This window comes from Felis catus, chromosome B1 (genome assembly GCF_018350175.1).
Source record: "Felis catus isolate Fca126 chromosome B1, F.catus_Fca126_mat1.0, whole genome shotgun sequence".
NCBI classification, from domain to species: Eukaryota; Metazoa; Chordata; class Mammalia; order Carnivora; family Felidae; genus Felis; species Felis catus.
The window spans coordinates 54,367,912-54,392,285 of record NC_058371.1 but is presented as its reverse complement, the minus strand read 5'-3'; the positions used below and the strand labels follow the sequence as shown (position 1 = coordinate 54,392,285).

The 24,374-nt window shown below is 37.7% G+C and overlaps 1 pseudogene; it reads left to right on the top strand.

The window, feature by feature from the left end:
• The window catches only part of LOC101090858, a 31,740-nt pseudogene extending 12,640 nt beyond the window's left edge, over window positions 1–19,100 (top strand).
• Window positions 19,101–24,374: the final 5,274 nt, after the last annotated feature.

Sequence of the window (24,374 nt, the reverse complement as noted above, 5' to 3'; positions counted from 1 at the left end):
CGTGGCAGAGATCACTGTTTTCTGCATTCCAAGAGGACCTCCATGTTGAGTCCGGCTTCCCTGACGAGAGAAGATTTGGGGGTGACGATCTGATTGGAAAGTAACTGATTTAATTTTATTTAAGCCTCTCTGCATAGCAACCGCTCTGCTCTTATTGAAATGACATGTATATTTGGGGTGTGGCTGCAGGAGTAGGGAGGTCGTTGATGGAGCTGGTAGGTGTGGAAATTCTGAAGTCCCCTGGAGTCTTCAGGCGAACCACGGCTTCTAATAATTTTGCTTTTAACATCCCCGGGCACACACGCTTGAAATCGAGTTTTCTTTGCGTGTGGAGTAAATTAGCAAAGTACAAAGATCAACACTCTTGTTAATAATGAGTTTTCATGAGGGGGGTTAAGTGGATTTGGGCAGAGCTGTGCTTTTCTCCTTTTAGCTTCTTTCCTTCTCTTCACACGTGCTCGCGGGAAGAAACTAATAGAACTAATATTCTTTGAGAGAAAACAATATTCTTCCCGAGAGAGAGCTTGCCTGAAGCAACCTCTTTTCGGCAGTGCTTCCTGAGGCTGTTATGTTAGGCCAACCTTTTATAGACAGTGTGTGTGTGTGTGTGTGTATATATATATATATATATATATATATATATATAAAACACAGGTGTGCTAGAGCTCCACTAATGAGCAGCGTATACTTTTAGTTATATTCTCATTTGTGGTGTCATCAGGGTCCAAGAAAGCAGGAATATTACAAACTCAAGTTAAAAAACAAAAAAAGAAGGAAAGCTTTGAGGCTCTTTGAAGCCAGGTATTCTGGGAATCATAAATGAAATCAAAACTTTGAATTATTACAGTGCACCCCATTTACAGCAAACCATTCACCGGTGAAAATTACATGGAGAAAGAATGCTTTAAAGTCTATAAGAAAAGGGGAGAAATAAAACAGGTTTTCCTGTAATGTCAGTTTGGGCCAACCTTGACCAGCCTCCCTTCTAGAAGCAAAGTTTGGCCCAATGTCTTGATTTTTATATAAGTTCTGTTAACAATGGCTTTTACACAAGGTAAAAACTGAAAACAACTTAATGACTTACCTCGAGTCTTAGCTTCCCTGGACATTGTAAACCAAGCCATGGACTCCTTAAAACTTTAACTGGCTTGTCTACAAAAGTCAACTTCAAATGTGATCTTGGATGCACTTGGAGGGATCGCTCCTATCACAATCAAAAGTGGTGATGAATCTTCAGAAGTCTCCCTGTAGCTACAAACAATGTCTGGATTAATAAGAACCATCTTGGATAAGGACATATGCTTGAACTCCTTATTGTATTCACACGAGATAATGAAGGCACGCCATTCACAATCATACCCTTTTCGGTTGCACAACAGTTGAAAATGGTCCTAGATGCTAACATGTGCAAAAAGTTGAAGTGTGCTTCCACTTTGAGTTTTAGCCCAAACCGTCAGGCAGTGAGGATGAAGACCGTGAAAGCAGAGTGATAAGCAAAAGTATCAGCCTTTTATGGCTAATGTTATAGCGCATGGGTGTGAAAGAAGTGGGAGAGAATAGAAGATTATATTTATACATTCTGGACTGTGTAGTCCCTTTCCGTGGAGACTGATGCCTCAGGAGTTGTGAAGTCAATCACTAGAGGGTGGCATGAGGTCAGACACTGGTCCCCACCCAAAGCCTAGTACTTAGAGCAAAAGTTGAGCAGGAGACAGGCCAGTCACATACCAATCAACTGGCATCTGACACCAGATCCAATCCGAGCAGGTGCAAGAACCAAGGTCCTGGAGCACAGTTAAGATTAGAGCTGACCAGAGCGGACGAGGACAAAAGGCAACTGAGAAACGCATCTCCTTTTGGGATGCACAGTTCTTTGTGGGGGCTTCTTGTAAAAGTATGTGCCCTTCCCTGCCCCCGAATACCATGCTACCTCTGGTATTTGAGGGGTAGCGTTTGATAATATTTCATCAGGTTGTCATCTCCCCCGCACACACCTTTCTAGTTTTGACACATTTCACACAGATGTCGTACTTACTGTCTTGGGACAAGTCTGTGCACTTCACACAAACCACGCTGTGCTAATACAAACGTCTGTAACTGATAAGGAATGAGGCATCTGGAAGATTTATTGCAGCTAAGACCAGAAAAGAGCTTTGTCCCTTCTCCTTCTCTCCCTGGAGACTGATGCCCTTTCGTCTCTCCATCGAAACACTTGTTCTTCCAAATTTTCTATATTTGCCAAAGCAAAGATAATTCTTCCAGGTGCCCCATCTCTCTTTTTTGACACAACCCTTCTATTCATCTACATGGAATGTCATCATGTCTGCCAATCTCTGCTTTTGAGTAGCTTTTGAATTTATATTTTCCTTTTCTCTCACTATCACCAGCTAGAGCAGACCCTGATCACATCAAACCTGGATTATTTTAATAATGTCTTCATTTGATGTGCTAGTTCCAGCCTTTTCTCTTCCCTATTTTCCACACCCCAAGCCCTCACTGTTGGATCCGTTGGTGCAATCTCTTTACCTGTAATAATAAATCTAACCCCTCCTGTAACACTTAGGATCTGTGCCACCTTCTCCATCCAACAACCTCCTACCCCCTTCTCACCACTCTTCTCCCTGTTTCCAATTTTGCAGTGTTTCCCCCACTTCTTCTAACCAATTTTCTCTGCTTAAAATGTCTTCTCCTTCTTCTCCAGCTATCCAAATGCTATTTATCCATCTAAGTCCATGTCAAATTATTTCCATTCTCTGAAAAATTTGGTCTCTTTAAATTCCATAGCCTTGTCAATACTACACATTTAGGAATCTAGAAGATTATGTTCCGGTTTGTGTCGTTTAATTCTTGTTTTGTAAGTTCAAGTTTGCTTCCTTCAACTGCTCTTGAGGGCGATGACTTTGGGATGCTATCTTAAGCGGTCTTCCCTATAGTGGGAAGACATCTTCCCCTACAGTGGGAAGAATGCAATGGCACAATGCACACACGATGGTTATTTAATATATATCTATAAAATTTGTCTGAAAACATGAAAAAAAATGACATTAAGAAGGACTCTTGGAAGGTCAGCTTGGGATTTGGAGAGGTTTAAACATTTTATACACGAGAATTAATTTGAAGACACAAGGAATGAAGCATTCTGCACCCTCTGACCTTTGGACCAGCAGCAATGCTGGCACGTTATACTCCATTTTTTGGCCCTTCTACCACAGTTCCCGGGCTGCTTAATTGGCCTGCATTCCAAGTTCATCGCTGGAATGTAAGACATCACCTACACGTTTAAGTAAATAGTTAACTCTGACCTCTTGCTTTACCAAGTGGAACAGTGGTTTCAAACATGGGACCCTCCATCTCTGCCACATCCTTTGTCACTGTGTGATCCCCTCACATCTCAGTGTTAAATTCTCTTTCTCTTCCCCTGAAAATGATGCTAAAGCAAGACGGGCGTAAAATCAGAGTCCAGGGGAAAAGAAGAATGAAGTAAATTTGATTTTAAACTGAGAAGCAGTTTTCATTTTCAATAACTTGCATACATGGAACCTTCAGTTAAAAAAAGTAATATGATTTTTTATTAAGCACCAAAGAAGCAGTGAGCCTAGGTGAAGTTGTATCTAGCGGGGGATTTGCTCAGCAGTTGGATAATCTGATTAGTAAATACTATAACAAGGTTAGAGAGTATACCCAGAATATGAAAATTTATTAAATAACCAAGAGTGAAAACTCTCTTCACTTAGATCTTCCATATTCCATCTTCAGGGTCTATAGCAGAACTTTTTAAGGATTTTTTTATAAAATCAAAAAAAAAAGAAAGGAAAGTTGATTTTAGACTATTTAAATAACACCAGGACTGGGTTCAAGGAAAACTGAACTGACATGCATTATCTCCGTACAGAAGTAGCACCTGGGAGTAATCAATTAATTCGGAATAAGAGCATCTCATTTGTATTATTCTTTTTTTTTTTTAACACATGTGGTTTAGAATTTCAATACTCAAACCATAACAGGCTGAAAATACCAAGTTGGCTCCCCAAATCTATGTTAGACAAGGTTAACCTTCAATAACATGCTGACTAATCTCACTCACCCTAAACATATTATTTTTGGATTTGACTTAAATAGCTAAGTTACCACTTTATCTCTCTCTTTGTCCAAGCCAATCTCTTCCCTCCCTCCGCTTTACAGTACCGTCTTTTCTTCTTGCTCAATATTATCAAACCAAACCACAAATCTAATTAAGCTGTCTTGATGGCCAAAATCTCTGCTCCTGGAGAAATGCATCATGCAGCACATGTAGGTAAGTGAATTAAAAAAGCATCCAGGCAGGTATCTGGTGAATGTCTCGGTTCATCCTTGCATAATAAACTATCTTCTCCTGCTCATTCATTTGTCAGTCACAGTAACTAAGGATTATTATTTGCTGAATGTACGTGACACCAGCAATTTGCAAAGTCTGTTGGCAAGAAAATCAGGTTAGAATGACAGAGTGAGAAATTAAGCAGAAGCCTGATGTAATTAGCTACAACAATCAGTGCTCTAATTTCTGATTTATTGTTTCCTGTTTTCCTGCTGCACTCCACTCTGTGTATACTGTATGCGCTTCATATAGGTCAAACAATTGCCTTATCAGTCCTGGCAAAGCGAGGGGTCAGAGTTAACAATATTTATTTAAACATGCAGGATGCTTCCCACTGCAATTAGGAAATAACTATTACTAATAGGTCCTTGGCACTACTTCCTCATTTATGCAATTTTTTTGGGGGGAAAAAAAGAAACAGAAACAAGAAAGAATTGGGATTTATTTCTTACATATGCACGAGAGTTGGCTTAGCTCTCCTTGTAAAAGAATTTTCCTTACTTTCGAAAAAAATCTATGCTTCTAAATGAGGCAAACAAATCATTATTGTTTTGGCTGAATATTCTTTTAGGGGAAAAGCATCCTTCCTGATAATTAATACAGTTGCATTTTCAAATCTCTGTTACAAGGTTTTTGCAGACCCCAGCCCCCTGGTAAACTCTCTGGAGGATGTCTTTGCTTTCCATCATTTGGCCACAAACTTAAAATGGAATTAGTCATCCTTCTCATAGTTTAAGAAAGCATTCTTTAAAACTGCATGTAGGATCTATTTCGAAGAGGAAAACCATGAGCATGTTTAAACTCCAAGAAGAATTTTTTTTTTTATTTTTTTTTCAACGTTTTTGTATTTATTTTTGGGACAGAGAGAGACAGAGCATGAACGGGGGAGGGGCAGAGAGAGAGGGAGACACAGAATCGGAAACAGGCTCCAGGCTCCGAGCCATCAGCCCAGAGCCCGACGCGGGGCTCGAACTCCCGGACCGCGAGATCGTGACCTGGCTGAAGTCGGACGCTTAACCGACTGCGCCACCCAGGCGCCCCTCCAAGAAGAATTTTTAAAAAGAAACCTCTGAAATAGAACAATCAACTCCTGTAAGATAGAAATAGCACTATGCTTGACTCAAAAGAATGTTTACAACCTGAAAATATAAGCCAACGTAGTATAAATTCAAATGAAATTTTTATCACTAGCCGGCAAAGGACGATTTTATAGGCCCTTCCTTTTGAAAAACAAAGGAACTGGATATGATGAGATAAATACTTTTGCTTTTATTCTTTTAAAAAAAATTGAAAAACTTTTTATTTTAATTTCAGTTCGCTAACATGGAGTGCTATCGTAGTTTCAGGGGTACTGTATGGTGATTCAACGATTCCATATGTTTTTATTCTTTCAGTTTCAAAAATTTACATATCAAATGCTCTCAGAGCACTATATACCTACAGTAAGAGGAAGCGGAACATCTTTAGAAGGCCTTCAGGGAGTCCTCCACAGCCTGCAAAGCAATATGGACATTACAAGACTACATTGAGTATCAGGAGACCTGGGTTTTTATCCAGGCCATTTCTCTCATTAACTATTGGTCTTGAGCAAGTCATTTGCCCTCTCTAGATCTCATTTTCCTCATAGATTAAATTAGAAGTTTAGATTTGATCTTTAAATCTTCTTTATAACAAAAATTAGTGTATATCAAGCATTTATGCTCTGTGTCAGGCACTATACTAAATATTTTAGAAGCCCTATGTCTTTTTTTTTTTTGCTATTAATACAACTAAATTAGAAACATTTCAAATTCCAATTAAATTAAAATCTAAAACATTATAATGGACAAAAGAGGGGCATTATGTACTTGCAAAACACATGAGGAGAAAAATTGTCTATTATACTTGCCTTTTTTTTCCTGCTCTTTTCCATTGTTCTGTCTTTCCTGATGCTCCCTGATTCCTTATTTGTCGTTTCCTTTTCATTTAAAGAACTTCCTTTAGCCATTCTTGAAGGGTAGGTCTGCTTGTGACCATTTTTTTTTTAGTGTCCATTCATATGAGAATGTCTGGATTTCCTCTTCACTCCTAAAGGATAGTTTTCCTGGATATACATTTTACTGTTGACTGTTCTTTTCTTACAAGTTGAAAGACATTCCATGTCCTTTAATTCTCCCAGTAGTCTATGAACTAGGAACTAGGAACTCATTATCTCCGCTTTACAGATGAGGAAACTGAGACTTTGAAATTCAGTGGCTTGTCTGAGGTTATTCAGCTGGAATGAGACCCAGGGATCGTTTCAAACCTATAATTAATACAAGTAAATTTGTGCTCATAACCCAAGTGCTTAACCTTTTTGTTCTACAGTCTTACATCTTAAGCTCTTAACATATTAATACTGTAATCAAACATACATACAGATCCATGGAAATCAACACTGTAGTATACTTTAAACAAAAATGCAAAAATCCACAAGGTTCTACTGAAATAAGATGGATTACCTTCACACATGAGTATCCAATTGTACTTGTATCTAAGAATAGTTAAGTGAAAATGTCAATAAAGATTTCCAAAATTAGCATGGAATCAATCACTAAATCATTGCTGATTACACACTGTGTTCTTAATTCAGAATTTTATTCTATAGAATGCTATAGACATCTAAAATGCATGCTTTTCTCCCAAGAGGTTAATAATTCAGTTGGGGTTATAATCCATGTTATATATCCATTTATGATAAAAATCGAGGTGCACATACAAGCTGAAGGAAGTCATCTGAAGAAAGGATTTCAAGTCTCAGAGCAAGAACAGTCAGTGCATATTCATGGATGAGGTAGATGAATATAATCCACATTAACGCAAGTGGGGAGAAAGAGATTTACTGGAAAAAAAACTGGCAGAAAGATGTTAGCTAAGGGATTGAATAGAGACAAGAATCTTTAAGAAAGACTAATGTAATAGTGCTCAGGATAGAAGAATAGGGGTGTGTGTGTGTGTGTGTGTGTGTCTGTGTGTGTGTGTGTGTGTCCCAGGACCCTGTGACACTGTGTGTGTGTAGAGAGGAAAAGTAGGGAGAGAAGGGACCTCATATTGAAAGAAGTTACTTAGGCATTATTACAATGTTCTACTTACAATGGATAAAACCCGAAATGAAAAGTGCCAGTAGGAAAAGAGAGGGAAGACACATGCGAGAAATGTTTTTAAATTTGAAAAGATTTTTATTTGTTCACTCAATTATTTGTTCATGTGATTAACCTTTCTTAAAATGTTCTTTTTAATTTTTTAAAAATATTTACTTATTTATTTGGGGACACGGAAAGTGAGCACAAGTGGTGGGGGAAGGTGAGGGAGAAAGAGGAAAGAAAATCCCAAGCAGGTTCCCCACTGTAAGTATGGAGCCATAGGTGGGGCTCCATCTCATGAACCGTGAGATCATGACCAGAGCCCAAATCAAGAGTCAGGTGCTCAACCGACTGAGCCACCCAGGTGCCCTGTAGGCTAAGTTTTGAGGGATAAATAGGTAGTATCCAAATGAAATACCAAAGTAAGGGTATTCCAAGGCATAAGATAAGCATGCTCTAAAGTGAGATATACCATTGCATGTTTGGGATTCTGAAAGAAGTTTGGAAAGGTGAAGTATGAGGTGCTAGAATATAGAATGGGAGACCTACCACTAGAAAAGAAAACTGGGACAAAATCTTAAAGAGTCTGTTGTATCTTCATCTGAAGATAATAGGCAACAATGAATGGACAGTTGGGTTGCTTCCATATCTTGGCTATTGTAAATAATTCTGTAATAAACATAGGGGCGCATGTATCTTTTCAAATCAGTGTTTTTAATTTCTTTGGGTAAATGTCCAGTAGTGGAATTACTGGGTCATATAGTAATTCTATTTTTAAGTTTTTGAGGAGCCTCCATATTGTTTTCCACAGTGGATGCACCAATTTACATTCCCACTAACAGTACTCAAGTGTTCCTTTTTCTCCACATCCTCACCAGAGAAACAAAAATACCATATCATTCCACTCATGTGGAATTTCAGATATAAAACAAATGAATAAAGAGAAGGGGAGACACACAAAAAAATACAATTGTTTTTGAATTTTATTTGAGAGAGAGAGTGCAAGCAGGGGAGGGGGAAGAGGGTCAGAGAGAGAGAGAGAGAGAGAATCCTAAGCAGACTCCACACTCAGCACGGATGCCAACTCGAGGCTTGATTCCAAGACACCATGATCATGACCTGAGCCAACATCAAGAGTTGGCTGCTCAATCAACTGATCCACCCAGGTGTCCCCCAAAACATACTCTTAAATACAGAAAACTAACTGGCAGTTGCCAAAGGGGAGATGGGTGGGAGGATGGGTGAAATAGATAAAGGAGATAGAGTACACTTATTTTGATGAGCACTGAGTAATGTATAGAATTGTTGAATCATCATATTGTACACCTGAAACTAAGATAACATTATATGTTAGTTATATTTCAATTGTTAAAAAGAAAGAGAAAGAAGAAAAAATAAAATGAACAATGAGCGTGATTGGATTTGAATCTGGGAAACCCAGATATTCAGTGTATACGATTATGTCAGCTGCAAGCAAAGGTAGTTTTATTTTTTACTTCCCAATCTGTATACCTTTTATTTTCCTTTCTTGTCTTATTGCAATAGCTAGAACTTCCAATAGGATAGTTAAAAAGAAGTAATGAGAGGAGATCTCCTTGCCTTGTTCTTGATAACTAGTGAATATGCTTCAAGTTTCTCATTATGTTAGCTGTAGGGATTTTTTGTTGTTTGTTTGGGGCGGGGTGGGGGGGTTGTTTGTTTTTTTATAGATATTTCTTATCAAGTTGAGGAAATTCTCATCTATTCCTAGCTTACTAAAATAATTTATCATGAATTGGTGTTGGATTTTGTCAAATGCTTTTTCTGCACCTACTAATATGATCATTTGGGTTTTTTTTATAGAAAGTTGATGCAATGGATTACATAAACTGATTTATTTATTTATTTTTTTAACGTTTATTTTTGAGACAGAGAGAGACAGAGGATGAATGGGGGAGGGTCAGAGAGAGAGGGAGACACAGAATCGGAAACAGGCTCCAGGCTCTGAGCTGTCAGCACAGAGCCCGACACGGGGCTCGAACTCATGGACCATGAGATCATGACCTCAGCTGAAGTTGGACGCTTAACCGACTGAGCCACTCAGGCACCCCTACATAAACTGATTTTTGAATGTTGAGTCAGGTTTGTATACCTGGGATAAATGTCATTTGGTTATGGTGTATAATTCTTTTTATACATTGTTGAATTCTACTTGGTATTATTTCGTTGAGAATTTTTTACATCTATGCTCAAAGAGAAATTATTTCTCCTAATGCCTTTGTCTGATTTTGGTATTAGAGTAATGCTAGCATCATAGAATGAGTTAGAAAGTATTCTTTCTGCTTCTGTCCTCTGAAAGACATTGTCAATAACTGATACATTTTCTTCCTAAAATGTGAAGTGGAATTCGAAAGTGAATCTGTCTAGACCCCACCTTTCTATTTGAGGAGGTTATTAATTTTTGACTCAAATTATTTAATAAATATAGGCTTATTCAGTTTTTCTATTCTTTCTTGTGTGACTTTTGGCATTTTATGTTTTTCAAGGAATTTCATCTAGATTATCAGTTTACGGGCATAGAGTTAATTCATAGCACATCTTGATTAGCCATTTAATGTCCAAGGGATCTGTAGTGATATCCTTTCTTTTATTTCACATATTAGTAATTTATATTGTCTCTCTCTCTTTTTTTTTCTTACTTAGCCTGGCTACAAGACTATTGATTTTATGTATCTTTCAAAGAACAAGTATACGATTTTGTTGATTGATTTCCTATTTCCAATTTCATTGATATCTGCTTATTGTTTCTTTTCTTATGCTTACTCTGAATTTAATTTGCTCTTATTTTTTTTAAGTTTTTAAGGAAGAGACTTAGTTTACCTATTTTAGATATTTCTTCTTTTCTAATATATTCATTTAATGTTATAAATTTCTCTCTATGGACTGTTATTGCTACATCCTACAAACTTGGTTGTGTTTTCATTTTTATTTAGTTGAAAATATTTTTAAATTTCTCTTGGGATTTCTTTGATCCATGCTTTATTTAGAAGTGTGCTCTTTAAACTCATGTATTTTGAGATTTCCTACTCATCTTTCTGTTATTGACCGCTAGTTTAATTCCATTGTGATCTGAGAGCAGACATTGTATGATTTCTATTTTTTCAAATCTGCTATGGTGTGTTTATGGCCCAGAATGTGGTTTGCCTTGGTTGCATGTTTCATGTGAGCTTAAGAAGCATGTCTATTGTGTTTGATGAAGTAGTCTGTGGATGTCCATCATAGCCAGTTGAACAATGGTGTTGCTGAGTTCAACTATATCCTTATAGATTTTCTGCCTCTTTTATCTGATCATTTCTGATAGAGGGATACTGAAGTCTCCAACTCTGATGTGGTCTCATCTATTTCTCCTTGCACTTCTGCCTCATGTAGTTTGTTGCTCCAACGTTAGGCACCTACATGTTAAAAATCATTATCTTCCTGGAGAATTGATCCCTTTATCATTCTTTAATGTCCTTTTTTATTGTTGATCATTTTCCCTGCTTTGAAATTTTCTCTGTGTGTAATTAATATAGCTACTGCTTTTTTTTTAGAGTTATCATGGTATATATTTCTTCATCCATTTATTTTTAGTCTATATGTGTCTTTATATATATACAGTGGGCTTCTTAGACACAACACATATTTGAATCTTGTTTTTTGATCTACTCTAACAATCTCCATCTTTTAATTGTCAAATTTAAACCATTGGCGTTTGAGATGATTATTGACATAGTTGGATTAATATCTATCATATTTATTACTATTTTCTATTTGTTGTCCCTGTTCTTTTTTGCTTTTCTGTCTTCTACTCTTTTTCTGCCTTTGAATTGAACATTTTATATAACTCCATTTTCTCTCCTTTGTTAATGCACAAATTATACTATTTTTTAAAACTTTTTGTAGTGGTTGTTCTGGAATTTATACTACATATTTATTATAAATCTAAGAACACTTTCTAATAACATTATACCACTTCATGGTAGTGTGAGTAGCTTATAATAATAAAATAATCTTAATTCCTCTCTCCCATGCCTTGAATCATTGTTGTCATTCATTTAACTTATTATAGCATACATAAGCATATGTATAAATATATATACATATGTAAGATGCATACATTAGCACACATAATCAAATAGGTTGTTTCTGAAAGAAAAGAAACACATGATCATCTCAATAGACACAAAAAAAGTAATTAACAAAATTCTACATCCATTTATGATAAAAACATTTAATAAGTTAGACACGGAAGGAACATTGCAACATAATAAAGGCCATATATGACAAGCCTATAGTGAACATCATACTTAATGGTAAAAGGTTAAAAGCTTTTCCTCTGATAGGGAACAAGAGAAGGATTCCCACTCTCACCACTTCTACTCAACATAGTGCTGGAGATCCTTGCTAGAAAAATCAGACAAAATAATAATAATAATAAATTAATAATAATAATAGACATCAGAATTAGAAAGGAAGAAATGAAGCTGTTCTATTTGGAGATGACATAATTTTATGTATAAAAAATCCTAAAGACTCAACTAAAAAACTGTTGGAGCTAATCAATGAATTCAGTGAAATTGCAAGATACAAAATTAACACACAAAAATTAGTAGTGTTTCTACACGCCAACAACTAATTTTCTGAAAAAGAAACACAAACAATTGATTCCATCCAGAATAACATCAAAAACAATAAAATAATTAGGAATAAATTTAACTGAGAAGACGAAAGATCTCTACTCTGAAAACTACAAGCCACTGATGAAAGAAATTGAAAGAGACACAAATAAATGGAAAGGTATCCCATGTTCATGCATTGGAAGAAATAATATTGAATGTTGCTAAAATACCATCTATAGGTTTAATGCAATCCTTATCAAGATTCCAGTGGCATTTCTTACAGAAATTAAAAAAAAATACTACTAAAATTTATATGGAACCACAGAAGACCCTGGAGAGCAAAAGAAGTCCCGAGGAAGAACAATGCAGGAGGCATCACACTTCCTGATTTCAAGCTATATTATAAACCTATAGTAATTAAAACAGTACATTACTGGCACAAAAGCAGACAAATAGACCAATAGGACAGAATCCAAATCCCAGAAACAAATCCAAGCACATACAGTTAACCAATATTTAATAAAAGAGCCAAGAATACTCAATGGAGAAAAAAACAGTGTCTTTAATAAATGGTGTTGGGAGAATTGTATATTCACGTGTAGAAGAATGAAAGTAAAAAATTAACTCAAAACTGATGATTAAAGGCTTAAATGTATACCTGAAACCATTAAACTCATAGAAAAAAACAAGAAAAAAATCTCCTTGACATGGGTCTTGGTAATATTTTTTTTGGAAATCACACATAAAGCAAAGGCAACAAAATCAAAATAAACAAGTGGGGTTATACCACACTAAAAATCTTCTGCACAGCAAAATAAACCATCAACAGAGTAAGAAGACAACCCTTGGGGGGTGCCTGGGTGGCTCAGTCGGTTAAGTGTCTGACTTCGGCTCAGATCATGATCTCTCGGTCCGTGGGTTCAAGCCCCGCATCGGCTCTGTGGTGACAGCTCAGAGCCTGGAGCCTGTTTCAGATTCGGTGTCTCCCTCTTTCTCTGACCCTCCCCTGTTCATGCTCTCTCTCTGTCTCAAAAATAAATAAATGTTAAAAAAAAAAAAAAAAAGAAGACAACCCTTGGAATAAGAAAAATATATCTGCAAATCATGTATCTGATAAGGGGTTAATATCCAAAATATACAAAGAACTCCTACAACTCAGTAGCAAAAATAATAACAATAACAATAATAATAATCCAATTCAAAAAGGGCAAAGGACCTGAATAGATATTTTTCAAAGAAAATATATGAATGGCCAACAGGTACGTGAAAAGATGTTCAACAATCACTTGTCATTGAGAAAATGCAAATTAAAACCACAGTGAGATATCACCACCTGCCCCTTAGAATGGTCATCATAAAAAAGACAAGAGAAAACAAATGCTGGTGTAATTGTGGAGAAGAAGAAACTCCTTTGCATTGTTGGTGGGATTGTAAATTGTCACGGCCATGATGGAAAAACAGTATGGGGATACTCAAAAAACTAAGAATAGAACTAACATATGATCCAGCAACTCCACTTCTGGGAATGTATCTAAAGGAAACTAAAACACTAACTTCAAAAGATACCTGCACCCCCCCCCCCGCCACAATGTTCATAGCAGCATTATTGACAATAGCCAAGACATGGTAATAACCTAAGTGTCTATCAATAGGTGAATGGATAAATGTGGCATATATATACAATGGCATAAAAAATGAGAAAAATCCGGGGCGCCTGGGTGGCGCAGTCGGTTGAGCGTCCGACTTCAGCCAGGTCAGGATCTCGCGGTCCGTGAGTTCGAGCCCCGCGTCGGGCTCTGGGCTGATGGCTCCGAACCTGGAGCCTGTTTCCGATTCTGTGTCTCCCTCTACTCTCTCTGCCCCTCCCCCGTTCATGATCTGTCTCTCTCTGTCCCAAAATAAATAAAAAACGTTGAAAAAAAATTAAAAAAAAAATGAGAAAAATCCAACCATCTGCAACAACATGGATGGATCTGAAGGGCATTATAAAATAAGTCAGGAAAAGACAACTACTATATGATCTCACTTATATGTGGAATCTAAACACAAATCAAAATAAAAGAAAACAAAGCAAAAGACACCAAACTCCTAGAAAAAGACATCATATTTGTGGTTACCAGAGGTAGAGGGTGGAGGGGGTAGGTGGAGGAATGTAGTCAAAATATACAAACTTCCAGTGATAAGAGATAAGTTCTAGGGTTGTAATGTACAACATGATGACTAGAGTTAATATTGCTGTATGATATCTAGGAAAATTGTTAATGCAGTTGATCCTAAGGGTCCTCATCACAAGGAGGATTTATTTTCTTTTTATTGTATCTATGTGAAATGATGGATGTTGACAAAACCTATTGTGTTAATCATTTCACAGCATGTGTAAATCAAATCATCATGCTACACACCTTAAACTTACACGGTGATGTTTATCAAATTCTCAATTAAATGCATTGTTACTAGTATTGTTTTGAACAAACTGTTATCTGTGATATCAATTAAGGATAAGAAAATTTTAAGTTCTGGGACATCTGGGTGGCTCAGTCAGTTAAGCGTCTGACTTCGGCGCAGGTCATGATCTCACGGTTGGTGGGCTCAAGCCCTGTGTCGGGCTCTGTGCTGACAGCTCAGAGCCTGGAGCCTGCTTCAGATTCTGTGTCTCCTTCTCTCTCTGCCCCTCCCCTGCTCATGCTTTGTCTCTCTCTGTCTCTCAAAAATGAAGAAATGTTAAAAAAAAAAGAAAATATAAAGTTTTTAACTTTATCTTTATTAATTCTTCTTCAGTGCTCTTCCCTTCTTTATGTAGATCTGAGTTTCTGACCTATATTGTTTCCCTCTTCTGTAAAGCACTCCTTTTACCATTTTTTGCAAGGCAATGCTACGGGCAACAAATTCTCTTAATTTTTGTTTATGTGAGAAAGGCTTTAGTTGGCCCTCCCTTTTGAAGAATAATTTTTCAGGGTACAGAATTCTAATTGGTGTTTTTTTTTGTTTTGTTTTGTCTTGTCTTGTTTTCTCTCAACACTAAATATTTCACTCCACTCCCTTCTCACTTGGATGGTTTTTGAGCAGTCGGATGTAATTCACATCTTTGTTCCTCTTTAGTCAGGGTGTTTCTTCCCTTTGCCTTCTTTCAGGATTTTATTTTTAGCTTTGATTTTCTGTAGTTTAAAAATATCTGCCTGGTATAGGTGTTTTTTTTGTTTTGTTTTGTTTTTTTTATTTATCCTGTTTGGTGTTATCTGAACTTTCTGGATCTACGGCTTGGTGTCTCACATTAACTTAGGGAAATTCTCCATCATTGTTGATTCAAATATTTTTTTAAATTTTTTTTTCAACGTTTATTTATTTTTGGGACAGAGAGAGACAGAGCATGAACGGGGGAGGGGCAGAGAGAGAGGGAGACACAGAATCAGAAACAGGCTCCAGGCTCTGAGCCATCAGCCCAGAGCCTGATGCGGGGCTCGAACTCACGGACCGCGAGATCGTGACCTGGCTGAAGTCGGACGCTTAACCGACTGCGCCACCCAGGCGCCCCTGTTGATTCAAATATTTATTTGCTCCTTTCTCGTTTTCTTCCCCTTGTGGAATTCCCATTACACGTATGTCACACCTTTTGTAGTTGTTCCTCTGTCTTTGATATTCTGTTCTTTTCCTTCAGTCTCTTTGCTTTTCAGCTTGGGAGGTTCCTATGGACATATCCTCAAGCTCAGGGATTTTTTCTTCAGTCCCTTCCAGTCTACTAATTAGCCCATTAAAGGCATTCTTCATTTCTGTTATAGTGTGTTTTTTGGTTGTTGTTGTCATTGTTGTTGTTATCTCTAGCATTTTTCTTTGGTTCTTTTTAGGATTTCCATCTCTCTGCTTACAATCGCTATTTGTTCTTGTATGCTGTCTACTCTATCCATTAGAGCTCTTAGCATATGAATCATAGTTTTTAAAATTCCTGGTATGATAAACTCAACAGTCCTGCCATGTCTGGTTCTGACACTTGTTCTATCTTTTCAAATTGTGGGGGGGGGGGGTGGAGGGGCCTTTTGGTATACCGTGTAATTTTTTCTCAAGAGCCACATGTGAGGTACTTGGGTAAAAGGAGTTGCTGTAAATAGGTCTTTAGTAATGTGGTGGTGAGATGTGGGGAAAGAGAAAGTGTTCTATAGTCATGAGATTAGGTCTCAGACTTTTAATAAGCCTATAGCCCTGGACTATGAAGTTCAGAAATATTTCTTAGTTTTTTTCCTCCATCCTTCAGTGGTAAAGGATGGCTAGAGTGGGTTGGAGTTGGATATTCCCTTCTTCCACATGGAAAGCTAGAGCGACCGGAATTTGGTTTTTCCCTCCCTCTAAGACAGTTAGGTTCCAATAATACCTGGCTCACATGGCAATTTCCACACATGAGCCTCTGTTCCTGTGAGCTATGACTTTCTATATTCGCCTGTCTGTCTCTCTTATCTTGAGGGCCCTGTGTTCTCACTTCTCCTTTGGATCCTAGAAGAGTTGTTGATTTTTCTGTCTGTTCAGCATTTTACTTGTTATTAGGATAGAGTGGCAACTTCCAAGCTCTTTACATGTGGAACCAGAAACAGGAAGCCCTTAGATTTTTTTTTTTATGTGAATGATAGGGTAAACATTGATGTCATTTATAGAAACAATATTTGTTATTACTGAGGTATTGTTGACGTATATATAGGCATAGCTGGGACATAAACCTATACACAATCCATATGAAGCTGTTCTATGAAAGGCATACATTCCTTAATTCTTTCATTTACTCCACAAATATTTACTGAGTGCAAAATAGGCTCTGTACTGTTTTGAAAAAACAGTGGGGAACAAGTAAGACAAATCTTTGTTCTCGTGGCAGAAAGTCAAGAGTTCAAGGTACCTATCAGAAGTGAAAGGCTCTATGAATGGTAATTGGCTAAAGTTGAGGCTCCTGGGTGTGATATTTAAGGATAGCAAGACAGACAAAGTGGACAACATCCAGGCTGGAGCGTTAATGGAAGCTCATCTAGTACAATGTAGTTCTGGATCATGGACTTAAATTACTCAAAAAGAACAGCCAAGTCTACAAGTATGATGGCATATGAGAATCTGGATTTAGGGAACTCTGATTTCTTCGAAACTCACTGTTGCCTCGAACTAATGGAGGAGGTCCTATTTATGAAGGGCAGAAGCTGAGGGACGGTGAATTTTGGTGGACTGCTGCCTTCCTTTGACATTGATGGCCGTCTGCTTTTTGAAATACTCCTCAGCAACATGTCTCAGTGCACCACCGGCAAGAATGAGGTGACACCAGAATTCCACCAGAACGTTGATGTCAAAATCTCTCTCACGGAGGTGCACTTCTGTGGGTCTCCCACCCTAGAGGATGACGTGGACCTGTTTGAGGCCTTTGCCCAATACATGCTAAGATGTAAATAATCCTGGAGGCATTGAAGATACATCTTCCAGAAGCTGCAATGTGTGACTTCTCTTGATCGTGAGAACATCTGGATCTACCCCAACCTTCTGCACTTGCACAGCAAGTTCTTTGACTATAAGATCCCCTACATCATGATACTTAATCTCTTTTCGCTACTCTGCAACGACCAGCACCAGAGACTTTTTGTGATTAGCCTGAATCTGCCCATCAGGCAGGATCAAACCTAATGCCACTTCCTGACCCTTCTTTTCCCCAAGAACAAGGACATTTTCTTGACTCCTATTATGAATAAGGAAGAGATGAAAAGCCCTTTGACAGGCAGATCACCAAGAACATGTCAAGATGCCTCCAAGAGATGTTAATCGGGTCATGAAAACATTGGTCAACCACAAGTTTCCAGGCAACTTCCAAGGGCGCTCGGGGGCTCAGTGCATGTGCATCATCTGCTCCTGTAAGGCAGGCTCAAGACTATCGCATCTGCCGGAGCAAGGTTTATCTACGTTCATAAGCCACCCGTGTACATCTGCTTTGACAAGATCTCCTTCGTCAACTTTGCCTGTGGCTCCACCCCCACTTGCTCCTTTGACTTTGATATTGAGACCAAGCAGGGCACCTTCAGAAGCATCGAGAGGCAGGTGCATGGGAACCTGATTTTGTTAACGCAAAAAGTTCGACATCAAAAATGAAATATTGGAAGAGAGGGTAAACCAAAACTACAGTGAATAGGGCTCTAACTGTGATGAAGAGGAGAGCCACGCACACTTGAACTTGATAAAAGGATACCTACTTAGAGAATGCCATCAACGGTAGAGATGACTCAAGAGCAGGAACGAGTAAGTCATTCAGCTCAGGAGAGGAAGAAGAAATGGCAGAGAGATTTGACAGCAAGCCCTCTGCCAGTTCCTCCAATAATGAGGACGACAGTGCCTGCAGTGAGAAGAGGAAACACCTCAAAAAGACCAAGAATCATAAAGGTTGCAAGAAGCCTTTGGAGAAGAGAAAAGACCTCAGTGCCCCCCAAAAGGCATGTTTATGCATAGATGCTGTGGCTCGATCTTGAGTGAGAAAAGATCAAGTCAGACCATCTTAACATTAGTATTATGAAACTTTCCAAGAAGGCAAACGAGACCTGGAGGGGAATGTCCAAAGAGAAGAAAGACAAGTGGGATTTCAAGGCTGAGGGTACCAGAGGGAATATGACAAAGCCATGAGAGAACATAAAGGGGTCCATGGTGAGTCTTCTAAGAGAGACAAGTCAAAGAAAAAGAAAAGAAAACTAAATGTGGGAAAGAAATCAATGCCTTCTAGGAGCTCATTATCCAAGTCATCCTCAAGGCAGCTAAGTGAGGCCTTCAAGAAAATAGTCTGTGTCCTGTGAAGATAACTTTTCAGGAAAGAACCAAAGCAAAGAAAAGAAGACAAGCAGGAAAGGACTCTGAAGAAGAGGAACTAGCCAGTACTTCCCCAGCTCAGAGGATTGCGTGACAGGATCTGATAAGCAGAGAGGAGGGAATGTTCTTTCCTTGTACTTGTCCTGTCACCCCTTAGTCTCCCCATCCATGTTTCAGTACCAGTTTCTCCTTGTGTGAAATGTCATCCTCAGGTTATGTGCCATCCAAACAAGTTCTCCTGATGATATACCCTTCCTTGGGGAAGCAGGAGAGGTGTCTTATCTGCTACTTCTCAGGGATGACTCTATAACTTGGGAGAGCTTGGGTCAGAGGCAGGGTAATGCAGGATCAAAATCCTCCTAATTTCCAACCTTTAGGATATATGCTTCTTGTTCAGGTCAAGTTGCTATAGCAGGCGTCATGTGAGGTCGGGCCTGTCGCTTCTAACTGGGGCCTATTTCTACTTTTATTTTGTATTTCTGGTCTGTGAAAATCAACATTCAATAGAGGGAACTGACTTCAGGGAAGAAAGAGAAGGAAGGGGTGATCAATTTTGCCAAATACTACTGATTGGTAAAGAAAGACAATGGCAAATGGAGGTTAATGATGACCTTGACAAAAGCAGATTCGTGAGCTTTGAGGTAATACATCTAGGGATTTAAAATCAGGCTCCACCAGTTAATAGCTTATGACTATGGGCAAAAAACTTAAATATTCTGGGCCTCAAAATTTTAATCTTGGCAATCCAGTTGTATAGTGCCTATATTCAAACTGGTCTGATGACTTAACAAAATAACATATGGGAAATATCTCATGATTCAAAAAATAGTCTTTCTTTTTGTTCCACTTTTCCAAGTCAAAAAAAATTGAAAATATTGTTAATTAACTGGTTTTGTCAAAGATCCATGGGTTGAAATAAAAAAAAAAAATAGATGCCTACATTTCTGAAGTGACTCTTCCACTCACAAATTCAAGGCAACAAAGTTTAAACTTTATAATGGGAATAGTCACAAATTACTAAACAGTCACATAATAGCTAATAATTTTAATAAATGCTTTAAATTTCAATCACAAAGAAAATAACTAAAACATGTTTCTTACACAAAGAATTAACTTCCTCTGAAATAAAAACAATGAAAGAAGAGATTGCGAAAATGGGAGTATTAATAAAATTAAAGGCATATTAACTTAAATTAAAATGGTAATGATGTCCCAGTAGGAATAAATTAATTCTTTTTAGACTGAGGAAACAATTTCATGCAGAATTTACAGCAAAAGAAATGCTATCCTTGTAATGGAATCCATCATTTTGCAATTAATTTAACATTTCGTCTGGGTTAAAGCTTAATTACTGCACAAATATTCTTAAAGTAACATGAATTTCTGTTATGACAGTGAAACAGTTAAAACATTTTAGGGATGTTTGGAAAATACCTGGGAATTTTTGTAATACTTTCTTGTGTCTTCAGAGGAATGAAATCCCCTAATTTTAATGTAGTCTGACATGCTAATCTTTTTCTTTTTTTCCCCTTTTTTTCTTAAACGATTTTTATGTATTTATTTTGAGAGAGAGAGAGCACGAGTGGGGGTGGGTCAGAGAGAGAGAGAGAGGGAGAGAGAGAGAATCCCAAGCAGGCTCTAAGCCATCAGCACAGAGCCCAACATGAGGCTTATGTCTTGAAACAGAAGATCATGTTCCAAGTCGAAATCAAGAGTCAGACACTTAACCGTCTAAGCCACCAGGTGCCCCATGATATGTCAATCTTTTTCTAAACGGGACACATTCTGTGTCCTATTAAAACTTTTAATGTGTTTTAAAGTATATCTACTTATTCACTCATTTATTCAACAACATTATTTCCGTGCCCCTCTGTATCAAAAATAGGATACAAAAATGAACAAGATAAATCTCAGTTCCTAAAGAATTCATCACACAATTATGGAAGGGTGAGAGGCGTGGAAAAGACAATTAGCACAGACAAATAAATATGCATTAAAAAACTAATGAGATAAATGTTATAGCATAGATATCTATGAAATGCCAGGAAAGCAAAACAGGGAGGTTAATTCACACTAGTGGAGGACAGGGTTTATTTCAGAATTAAAAGTATATATATTTCCAATACATCTAAAGGCTGTGGATATAATGTGTTTAGTCTTATTCCTGGATAGGCCTAAGGGTATGTCTGACTTTATTAGCTGCATAATTTCAGGTAATTATTAACCAATCTGAGTTTCAGTTTATCCATCAATAATAAGCATGATAATGCCTGCCTGATGGGATCATTAAAGGTTTAATGAGACAATTTATCAAAGGATTGACATCTAAAAGTCACTCAATAAATGCTAATTCCCTTCACCTCTCTTTTATCTTAAGCTGTTAAAACCATCTCAGTGTAAATGAATTATCGATTGATATCAGAAATCTAAAAAATGCCCATAGTCCCTCCAATGCTTAAAACTGTAGTAGCTGAGAAAATGTTAGTGTATCGGATGATTCTAGTGCTCCCCACTTAAATTTCCATCTGTTTCGTCCTCAGTAATTAAAAAATAATAATAATAGAAAATTGGGCATATAGCCAGTGAGAATGAGGATTAAATCTCAATCTTCCTCACGGTACCTAGGTGTGGTCACATACTATAGTTCTGGTCAATGGTGTGTGAAGGGAATCTGTAGGCATCTCTCAGACCCCTCCTCACTATCTCTTGTTCTTGCCAATTGCCCCTCATATGCACTGGATCCCATTCCTCTTGCCTTCTGCAGGGTTTCATTCCAATAATTCTCCCCATCTCTCCTAGATCACTAATACTTTTCCTTTCTCCTAGACCATTTTGTGTCAGCACAAAAACATGATGGCATTTCATCCATCTTTTTTTTTTTTTTTTTTTTTTTTCCAACGTTTATTTATTTTTGGGAGAGAGACAGAGCATGAACGGGGGAGGGGCAGAGAGAGAGGGAGACACAGAATCGGAAACAGGCTTCAGGCTCCGAGCCATCAGCCCAGAGCCTGACGCGGGGCTCGAACTCACGGACCGCGAGATCCGAGCCATCAGCCCAGAGCCTGACGCGGGGCTCGAACTCACGGACCGCCAGATCGTGACCTGGCTGAAGTCCGATGCTTAACCGACTGTGCCACCCAGGCGCCCCTCATCCATCTTTTAAAAGAATCTTCTCTTACCTCACATACCTTGCCAGCTACCATTTCATTTCTTTTCTCCCCTTTGCTGAACAATTTTCAGAAGACATGTCAAAACTCACTGTTTCCAATACTTTTCTACTTTACCAAAACAACTACTGTCAACCATTCTTCTGATTTCCAGGTCACTCTCAAGTTGTCATTTCTCTGTCCTTATCTAGACTGGGCAGTAGTATTTGACTCAATTCATGCCTCCCTCTTCTGTAATGTTTTTTCCTTACTTGTTCTCTGGTTTTCTTTCTTCCTCATATAGAATTCCTTCTCAATCTCCTTGGTACTTTTCTCTTTTCTACCATGTTTTAAAGTTGGAGTTCTCTAGGACTCATATCTTAGTCCCCTTCTCCTCCATGTACATTCTCTGGCTGATATCATCAAGCACCATGCCTTTGAATACCATTTGTATGTCACAAACCTTTTGTTTCTGATTTCAGAAAGTATTCACTGTTTCACCATTTAGTATAATACTTACTGTATATTCTTTTGTAACTGTCCTTTATTCGATTAATGAAGTTTCCATCTCATTTCTAATTTTCTAATATCTCTTTTTTATAAACGGACGTTGAATTGTGTCAAATGCTTTTCTGCATCTGCCATTATAAGGATGTCATTTTTTTTCTTTATTCTGTCAATGTGCTAATTAATACTGGTTTATTTTTAGAATGTTAAGACACACATTCCTAGAATAAACCTAATTTCATTGTGATATATTATCGCTTTTATATGTTGTTGGGTATAAAGTGTTAATATTTTGTTAAGAAAATGTCGCACCTATGTTCATAAGAGATTGGCTTGAAATTTCCTAGTTTTTGTGAGGCCTTGTAATTCTGGTGTCAGAATTAAGCTGGCTTTATGAAGCAAATTGGAAAATATTCCCTCTCTTTCTATTTTTAGAAGAATATGTTAATAATGGTGTTATGTCTTTCTTAAATGTGTGGTAGAACTCACTTTAGTAAAGACAACTAGTCCTGGAAACTTTATTGCAAAGAATCTTTTAATTACGGATTCAATTACCATAACTGATATAAGACTCTTCACATTAAAAAAGAAATTTTTGGGGGGCGCCTGGGTGGCTCAGTCGGTTAAGCGGCCGACTTCGGCTCAGGTCACGATCTCGCGGTCCGGGAGTTCGAGCCCCGCGTCGGGCTCTGGGCTGATGGCTCAGAGCCTGGAGCCTGCTTCCGATTCTGTGTCTCCCTCTCTCTGACCCTCCCCCGTTCATGCTCTGTCTCTCTCTGTCTCAAAAATAAATAAACGTTAAAAAAAAAAAAAGAAATTTTTTATCGTTTATTTATTTTTGAGAGAAAGAGAGATGGAGTGTGAGCAGGAGTGTGGAAGGGGCAGGGAGAGAGGGAGTCACAGAATCTGAAGCAGGCCCCCGGCTCCGGGCTGACAGCCAGAGCCCGACGCGGGGCTCGAACTCACGGACCGCGAGATCATGACCTGAGCCGAAGTCGCCGCTTAACCGCCTGAGCCACCCAGGCGCCCCAAGACTCTTCACATTTGTTAAATTTGTTGCTTTAGTTTTTGATAGGTTACGTTCTTCTAGGAAGTAGCTCATTTCATCCAAATTTTAGAATTTTTGCCATTTACAGAATATGTGGTGATCATTCTGCTTTCATGCCAACGTTAGTAACTTTTGTTTTTCCTCTACCAATCTTTCCAGATGTTTATCAATTTTATTTTATTTTCAAAAAGAAATTATTTCAGTGATTGCTGCTATTTTTATTTGCTATCTTCAACTTTCTTTATGTTTAATGTGTTACTCTTTCCACAACTTCTTGAGATGGATACTTGAAATAATTTATTATTCATCTTTTTCTCTAATATATAAATTAAGAGCTATAAATTTCTGTCTAATTTCCCCATAAAGTATCTGTATATCATATCTTCATTACTATTCAAAGTATTTTCCAATTTCCATCAGTTTTTTTTTAACTCATGTACTTTTAAGAATTATATTGGTGATTACGTTAGAAATTTCCCACTTAATCTGTATTTATTTATTTTTATGGCCAATTTTGATAAATGTGACAGCTACATTTGAAAATATATATTCTGCAGTACTTGTGTGCAGTGCTCTACATATTTAATTCCATCCAATAAGTGAACTGTATTTATATTCTTACTGATTTTTTTTCTGCCTATCTTATCAGTTGCTGAGAGATGTACGTTAAAATGTCCTCAAATGACGGTGGGTATTCTGTTTGTCCTTTTAGTTATGTCAACTTTTGCTGTGTGTTTTTTCAAGCTGTGTGTGAAGTGCATGCAAATTTTA